Source organism: Myotis myotis, unplaced genomic scaffold, assembly GCF_014108235.1.
Source record: "Myotis myotis isolate mMyoMyo1 unplaced genomic scaffold, mMyoMyo1.p scaffold_m19_p_3, whole genome shotgun sequence".
NCBI lineage: Eukaryota > Metazoa > Chordata > Mammalia > Chiroptera > Vespertilionidae > Myotis > Myotis myotis.
In genome coordinates this window covers 189,997,199-190,006,599 of record NW_023416335.1, presented here as the reverse complement: position 1 = coordinate 190,006,599, position 9,401 = coordinate 189,997,199, and positions in this window count along the sequence as shown.

Sequence of the window (9,401 nt, the reverse complement as noted above, 5' to 3'; positions counted from 1 at the left end):
CTGATGATGACACACCCATCTCTTAGATTCTACTAATTGCTTACTGGAGGCCCTTATTTTCTTTGTTTGTTTGTTTATTTGTTTGCTTTTTCTTCATTGTTTAAGGTATTACATATAACTGCTTTTGTTTTTGACAATGCGCTTAAAACAAGCTCATCCATAGTCATGCAAATTGATGTGAAACCTTTTCTGGAGTAGTTTTTGTAGTCAATCTTTGACATTTGTATTAACCTCAAGAAGGCTTTCTTGGCTATGTCTTTATTTGGTTCTCTCTGGTAAACTGACCACCTGTTCAAAAGTATTGGTTTCATGGAACTACAAACCCTTTCTTAATAGTTTACCAAACCTTCCCAATGCCCCATGCCCCACCCTCACCCCAGCTCCCATGGAAGAGGAGATAGTAATGCTTGGTTTGTGAGCTAAGATGGGAGCAATCAATGCTCCAATATTCTTTGCTTACTCCTACGGGGGAGTGCCACTATTCCATGAGTATGGGCTGGGTGGAGAAAGGAGAACCAATCTTATATCCACAATTGCTTGGAACTTAAGTTGTACTTATAAAGCTAAAATGGTGCCTACTCCTCCTGGAGAGATTCCATAGCCTTAGCCTGTGATATCTGTGTAGAGTAACCATAGACATGGACCTGGGGAGAGAAGGAGCTTACTCCTCCTGGCGATACCCGGTTATAGTGGATAATCCATGATGCTGACCTCAGGTGGGGAGAGGGAACATGTCATGACTCAAGTTTTACAGACTGTCACTGTTCTTATCAATATTTAATAGATTTAAAAATTTTAAAATATACCCTTAAGACAAGTGTCAAAGCTTCTACATATGATGGATTTTTTTCTTAATTATTGTTTTCATAAGAGCTGTTTTGCTAAACTGATCATGCCACCAATCTGGAAGGGACACTACTCTATGTGTATTTTATATAGGCATTTTTATGACATGATTTTGTCTTTCCAGCCTTATATCCCTAAAATTCCTTATGTGCAGCCTATCTTCCTGGTGTTCTGATTAACTTTGGATTACCTTAGTATGTCTTGTTTAATCCATTTCTTTAGTCTGGAAAACTGATTGCAGCAATGTAGAAATTTATTGTCTATCTTTGTCATTTTCCTTCCTCTTTGTCATCCTTATACAAAAACGAATTTAAGATGGACACTGCCATGTAAAGTCTTGCTAAGGCTTCACACTATTCTAGGACTTACACTTCGTCAGCCACCTCTCTGCTGAGTTTTAGCAGCAACTCTCAATTACCTTTGTGTCACCCATCCTACAGTGCTCTGAACTCAGACTCTTCCCAAACAAATACCTAACAGAACCTTTGCATTTTTCACTGATGCATCATCAAAGTCCACCAAAATGTGTTGCCATTAATTAATGTATTTTCAACAAATGAGATATGAGTGTAAATTACATGTAGAGAAGAGATGCCTGAAGTAGACAGAAATAAAATGATTAATACTCCTGACCATTAACTAACATGTTAAAAGTAAAATTGTGCTTTTTATTTGGTCCCATGTTATGTTCTCCTTGAGCTAATGCTGTTAAGTAAAGTTTTACAGTGTCATCAGAACTGCCAATCACAGAAACCACCATTGGACAAAGTAATACAAGAAGACAATTCCGCATTTAAAAACAGAACTTTCAAAGAGGACCGACCTAGCACAGGTATTCAGATAAATGGATTGAAGACTGTGGCCAACAAGTTTCTTCTCTGTTGTTCTCAGTCACTTAATATTCTACTCAAATTAGATTTTCTTATAGAATAACAAATTGTTCAGGGGAAAATGAGGGTTCTTTTTAGTTGAACCAAAAATTGGCCTTTCCCAGAGGATAGATTTTTCTGTCTGCATGACATAATATTTTTTAAAGCTAGTAACCAGTTCTCAACCTAATACTTTTTCTCCAGAAGATCATACAACCAAACATAAACCTAGGTCTGTATTAACAGATTCTCTAATCATTATTAAACTTCTTAATAAGATGTATACACATCAGGTACTAAGTACAAATTGCCTCTGTCCACGTACCTTTTACTCAGTCTAGAGCAGTGACTTCCAGCCTTTTACATCTCATGGCACACGTGAACTAATGACTAAAATTCTGCAGCACACCAAAAATAATATATATTTTTTGCTGATCTGACAAAAATGGGGGTAATTTTAATTTATTATTCATTCCCACTGGACAGCTATTGTTGTGTTAGTTATTGTCATGTTTTTTTGTTTCTTTGTGTAAAATCTAAGAGAAGAAAGGTCAGTATCCCAGATGAAACAGCTGGGTACTGCACATTTCAAAAATTCCTTGGGCACACAAGTGTTGAAATTTGCTGACCTAGAGAATACAAAGGAACTGCTTTATATTGTGAAGTCCTTTAAGTTTAAATTATAAGGGAAAATAACAATCTACTTAGAAATATTTCTTAGAAAAATTTTGTTATCTTGTGCAAAAACTTGGAGGAATATAAGTACTTTAACAGTCTTTCCAGGCCAGGGCTTTATTTAGAAAGCTGAAATGAAGCCTATCAGTCTCATCAAATGAATGTTTTAGAAGGACTAGGACAGATTTCTCAGTATCTCATTTCACACATTCTCTACAGGATGCACACTGAGTAATCTGGGTTATATCTTTTGTTTTAAAGGAAATAAATATGGCACATGTGAAGGTAAATGGTCATGTTGTGGAGAGAAATGCTATTATTTTTCAAATGAAGAGAAAAACTTTGAAGAGAGTAAGAAATCCTGCAAGAAAATGGACTCCACACTACTTAAGACAGACGATGAAAAGGAATTGGTGAAGTATTTTTGTTTTTCATCACACACCGTACATGTTTATCTGGGCATTACCTACTGGCAAAATCTTAATGCTTAACAGTATGTGAGTGTCTTAGCACTGTTTACAGTTGTAAAGTGACCCAGATGCAGACAGTGCTCATGCTAAAGCCATACATGCAAATGAAAATTAAATTGGCATTTTCTGTAATTCATCTAATTCATCCATAATTAAAATTTTCACAGGATAGCAAATGTGAAGTCAAAAATAAAGCCATTCTGAAAAATTTATTCTTAAAGTATATTATTTTGTCAAGGATATCTTTACACTGATAATTTTATAGAAATTTAGCTTCAGCCTCTCTGAAAAAAAATTATTATACCTCTAAAAAAAGAGAAAAATACAGCATTACCACTAAGGTTGAGATAAAAATAAAAATATATGAATTTGAAGTTGAATGTCAATTATTTATAAATCATATTAAAGTTTAACTCATATTAGTTGCCAAAGAAAACCAAACTGAATATTTCATAATCTTTCTTATTATTTCTTTCTTTGAATAGAGAAAAATATTCACCATTATTTCTGCAAAAAACATAATATATCCTAACATTCCAAGTTAAGCATAATCTTTTAATATTCTTTCAAAGCTAGATCAATAGACACTAAACATCACTTCATTTTCTGTACTATTCCAATTACCATACTCTTGGCTTTCTACAACTCAAAAGTCACTATTTAAAAAGTATAAACTTTCTTTCATCAAGAAGACAAAGAAAAATTTGAATCCAGAAAGAAAACTCTTGCAGTCTGTATTAATCTCATGTTTACCCCAACAGAAAACTGTATTTGTGGTAATGGAGGGTAACTAGACTTAGTGTTGGGATCCTTTGACATATGTTCAAATAGCATATAATTATATTGCATAATAGGATTTCATATGTCAATTCTATCTCAAAATTAAAAAATAAAATTGCATTTGTTGATGATAGAATAAATTTTTAAAAGTCCACTTTGTTTATAGACAAGGTAAAGAGTTTATATGAAAATATAATATGTTGAAAAGTTGCTAGGTAAGGCAGCAAATATGATATCTAAATATCTATCTCTTTTTAACATAAATTAATAATGAGATTTTAGTGGAAAATATCACTCACAGTATTTTTAGATAAGAACTATAGGAAATTAATGAATATTGACCAGATTTTCAGAAATATTTATATAACTATACTCATACCACCCTGACTTCTTTCATGAATATTAGAAAAGATGTGAAAAGTATTAATTCATGGAGCTTTGACTTTTCCTATGAGAGTCTATACCTTAACTTAGTTAGTTTTCCCTCAGCCTTTTTCTAGAACTTCAGAAAAACATTATTAAAGATGCTATAATCTATAATTCCCTTATTGATTTTTTTGACATGAAAAATATTAACACAGAGGGTCCAGCAATGAATTTCACTGTCCAGAAGTCCTAATGTTCCTACAGGGTACCTTAAATGAGATATAAAATCACCTGCAAAAACCCTGAAATTGGATGCTAAATTTTATGCATTTCTTACACAAAATTTTAAAAGTTTGTTTAAGAAAAAAAGAAAAACTTGATATATCTGTTCAGCATATTTAGGAAGATCAATTGAGATAATATATGGCTATGTGCTCTGTAAAAATTAAAATGCAAGATAAATATCAGTTATTTTTTTAACCTATCAAAGAACGTCCAACCAGCCATATAAACTGCACATCTGATGGGATAAGGATTGCTTCCCCAAGATACTTATTTTGCAAGAAATATCCACAGTACCTGTGGAGCAAGAATAGAAAACTACATTAGTAGAAATTTCATTGATTTCACACATGGAGCACAAAGGAGAAATCAGAGTTTGCTCAGAACTCACCTTTGAGCTGCAGGCATAACTTTTCAAAGGAAATGAAGAGATTTAAGTCCCAAGTCTAAACAAAGAAAGAGACCGTGAGAGTGGTTGTTGTCGCCACAATGCCCCTGAATTTCATAAAATATAAAAAACTGAGATTCTACTATTTTATTACTTGATTAGAATCAGATGACATTGATCTCTATGCTTTCTGTTATTCACAACAATGAAAATACTTACAAAATTATTACATTATTTCAGAAACATAAAAAATTTGCTCATAGACTATGTTTCTTTTTATGACAGAAATTCATTCAAGGCCAACTATCCTATTTCTCCTGGATTGGATTGTCACGTGAAGGAACCAGCACATCCTGGAAATGGGAAGATGGCTCCAGACCTAATCCCAAAATGTAAGTCTCTGGATGGAAACACACTAAGACGTTCTATAATCATAGATTCTGATTTACATTGTTGAAAATTTATGGGAAAAATGCACACATACATATATAAGCATATGCACACATACACACATCAAAAGGACTTGAGTTCAGTAAGTGAGTACATAGAGAAAGGGAGTCAACTTTTTTCAACTTCATGCCTATATTCCTCATAAGGTATTCTGTAGGAGAGCCTAGGGCATCAAAAGGTAGTTTCTATAAAGTAGGAAAACCTACCATCTTATCTTTGGACCAATATTTTGTCTGCCATAGGAAATGAATATGTTACATCATCTATATGCTTTTATTCTAGGATAACCAATTGGCAAGAGTCAAAGAATGGAAACTGTGCAATGATAGCAACAAGGAAGATGGTTACGTCTGACTGTTCCCGATATTTTCACTATGTTTGTGAGAAGCATATTGCCTGTCTTGCTACCTAACAATGAAAACACAACAACAGAAGACAAGTAAAATTATTTTTCCTTATAAAAACTCAGAACCTTGGAAGTTCTAGCATATCCTCATTTCAGAATATCCTGGATCGGGCCTCTCACAATCCGGGATCGCTGGCTCCTAACTGCTCACCTGCCTGCCTGCCTGATTGCCCCTACTAGCTCCCCTGCCAGCCTGATTACCTCTAACTGCCTCTGCCTGCCAACTCGGTCTCCACCTATAGCCCCCCTCTGCTGGCCTGGCTGCCTCTAACTGCCCCCCTTGCCAGCATGGTCACCCCTTACTGCCCCTCCTACAGATATGGTTGCCCCTACTGCCCCCCCCACCAACCTGGTCACCCCCAACTGCCCCCTGCTAGCCTGGTCACCCCACACTGCCCCCCTCTGCCTGCCTTGTTGCCCCCAACTGCCCTCCTGCCCTCCTGCCCTCCGGGTTGCTTCCAACTGTACCCCCTGCTGGCCTGATCTCCCCTCACTGCCCGCCCGCTGACAGCCTGGTCGCCCTACTGAGCCTGCTGCTCAGTCATTTGGTCGTCCCTCACTAACCCCCCTGCTGGCCTGTTTGCCACACACAGCCTGCTGTTTCATTGTTTTGTTGTCCCTCACTAACCCCCCTGCAAAAATCCTCACTCCTTGTTGCATTTATTTTCTTTATCTTTTTATTTCCAATTTCACTATCTTCTGCTCTTACTTTTGTATTTCTTCATTTTGTTATCACTTTTGTTGTCTATGCTTCGTTGTCATATCTAAGAAATGATTGCCAAAACCAATGTCATGAAGATTTTTTTGTTCTAAGGTTTTATAATATATCGTACTTTTAGGTCTCATCTCTTTTGAGTTAATTTTTGTGTATGGCATAATGTTAGGGTTAGTATTCATTCATTTGTTTGTGAATGTCCAACACCAGTTGTTGAAGAGGCTGTTATTGTTCAGTGTTATTTACCCCACTGAATTGTCTTGGCACATTTGTTGAAAAATCAGTCAACCATACATGCAAAGGTTTATTTCTGGGCTCTATACTACATTCCATTGGCCTACATATCTGTCTTTATGCCAGTACCACCCCATAACTATGATAAATATTGTACCTGTGAAAAGACTTCATTCCCTACTTTCAACAATGGATAAGGAAATAGTCTCTTACAATTACTGTGGATCTGTTTATTTTTCCCATTAATTTTGTTAATGTTTGCTTCATACATTAGGAGCTCTAATATATTTATAATTGTTATATTCTCTCTATGAATTATTGCTTTTATTATTGTATAAGGTCCTTCGTTTTCTCTTATATAATATTTTATGTAAAATTTGCTTTATCTGCTATTACTAAGTTCCTATAAAGCCATTTTGATTGTTATGTTGCTATATATGGGAAAATGAGGGTCTGGGATTTTCTACTCAGCCATATTGCTGACCTCATTTCGTTATTAATTTTTACATACATTCACTTTTGTGTGTGCATGTGTGTGTGTATGCTTTCATTCAATTTTACTATACGCATGTATTTATGTAACTACCACCATAATCAAAAGGGAGCTATTTTGTCATAGCATGGGATTCTATGATGCTACCTTTCACCCTCTCCCTAACCCCAGGCAACCACTAATCTCTTTTGCACTTCTATAATTTTGACATTTGGGAAAAAAAATGTCATGTAAGAAGTGCTGTCAGCATCATGGGGACATAAGATGTCCTACATTTTGTCCTCCAACAACATCAAAAATTCACCATCCATTAACAAACAAAAGTGCCACAGTAGGAATTGTGGGATCCAGCACCATATGCCAAGTTAGTCAAGAGGAGTCTTGCCAACCCGTACATTGAGTAATAGACAGACAGATGCTGTTACTGGATGTGGAACCTGAGGGACTATGTGGACCAGTTTTAGCCCCTCTCGGCCACAATTGGTAAGCAGCTGGAGAACATGGACTTGAGAAGTCACCTATGGATGAGAGAGCCTTTGTGGAAGTCCAGATTCCTGAGGAAAAGTCCTAGTACTCTGGGAGGGGGGGGGGATCTAGTTTAGACGCATTGGAGAAGGTAAGGAGAATAACTTCACTTTGCCAGAATCACCCTCCCCTAAGACAGCACAACTTAGTGAAAATGAGATCTTCTTTGTCTGTGATTTCTCTTGTGATGGAAAGGGAGGGAGTCAAGTGAACACCTGGTTTCCGCTGCTGTAGGGGCTCTGCCAGAGACTCAATTCTCTCCGCAGTTTCCAAAGTATTAAATCAAGTAGCTTCATGACTGAGGGAGGGAAGAGATAAGGATAAGGCAGAAAGATTCTCAGAGATCTTTATAGAGATCTTGTTCCTGCCTACAACATTTTGGAAGCCCTCTCATGAACCACGTGAAAAACCACATTTTCGGAACACCCAGTGGAATCATGCTCACCCTCAAAATGTTCCATGTGCCACATATTCCTCTTCCCCACGCTACCATGGCTCTGTGTGTGCATTCTAAGGACAGAAGCAAATGGGAGCTCTGGAAGACAGGGAGCACATGCAAAACCCACATGAGAGTCTGCGGGCAAGGGAGAAACCATAAACTTGAATTGTAATACCACAGTCAAGAAAACAAAAGAGCTATCAGCAGCCTACCTGATGTGTTGTATGACAGAAGACATACAAGCTTTAGAATTCTGCCACAGGAAGGTTGGTGGGCAGAGGTGGAAGAGTATTTAAAGATGATAACAGGTGATGGATAAAACTAAAATAAAATAAAGTGAAAAAAGAGATATCAGGGGTGTACCATAGAGAAACGACCATGTATGTACAAAGGGAGCAGGGAGTCATCTGCTAGTCAAGAGAGGCCTCAGAAAAAAATTAACCCTGCGTACATCATGATTTTGGAATCCAGCCTCCAGAACTGTGAGAAAATACATTTCTATTGTTTAAGCCAAAAAAAGAAAGAAACAATTCTGCCACAAGAAACATGGTGTAGGTGCAATAATGAAGGTCGTGGTAAGTCTCAGAATCTATAGCAGGAGTGACAAAAGGTATTTCTCCCCTGAAGCCAGTAAAGATTGGAGGAGGTAACTGCTTCTGCAAATGCAAGAACAGCAACACAAAGGCCAAAGAACATGAAAAATCAAAGAAACATGCCATCACCAAAATTTATAATAGCCTTTTACTACCAAACACAAAGTCATAAAATCTATTATTTTATCCCCAACAGTTTTCAAATTGGCTATATAAGAAGACTCGATGTATTACAAGAAAAGACAAAAGGACAATTCAATCAGGAAAACAGTATGACAAAACAATGCATGATCAAAATGAGAAAATTAACAAAGAGATAGAAATCATAAAAAAGAAACAAAAGAAAACCAACACAGACTCTAGGGCTGAAGAATTCGAGGAAGTATATAAAAGTGCAGTAGACAGCATCAAAATAAAAATAGGCCAAACAGATTAAAGTAATAGTGAAGTTTAGACAGAAATTTTGAAATATCACACTAAGAAAACAACAACTACAACAACAAAAACAAGAATGAAAAAGGGAGAAAGCCTAAACGATCTATGAGATGCATTTTAAGGAAACCATATCAGAACCATTGGAGTTCCAGAAGGAGAAGAGGAATAGAGGGGACAGAAATATTACTGGGGGAAAAAACAATGACAGAGAACTTTGAAAACCTGGGAAAGATTTAGAAATCTAAGTGGGTAAAGCAAATAAATCACCCTATTATTTTAATCCAAAAAATCTTATTTAAGATTCATTATAGTAAAACCGTCTAAAATCAAAACAAAGGGGAAATTCTAAAGGCAGCAAAAGATAAAGGGAGGAAACGTACAAAGGAACTCTGCTTAGGTTCTTGGTGTATTTTTCAGCAAAAAACCTTAAAAGAC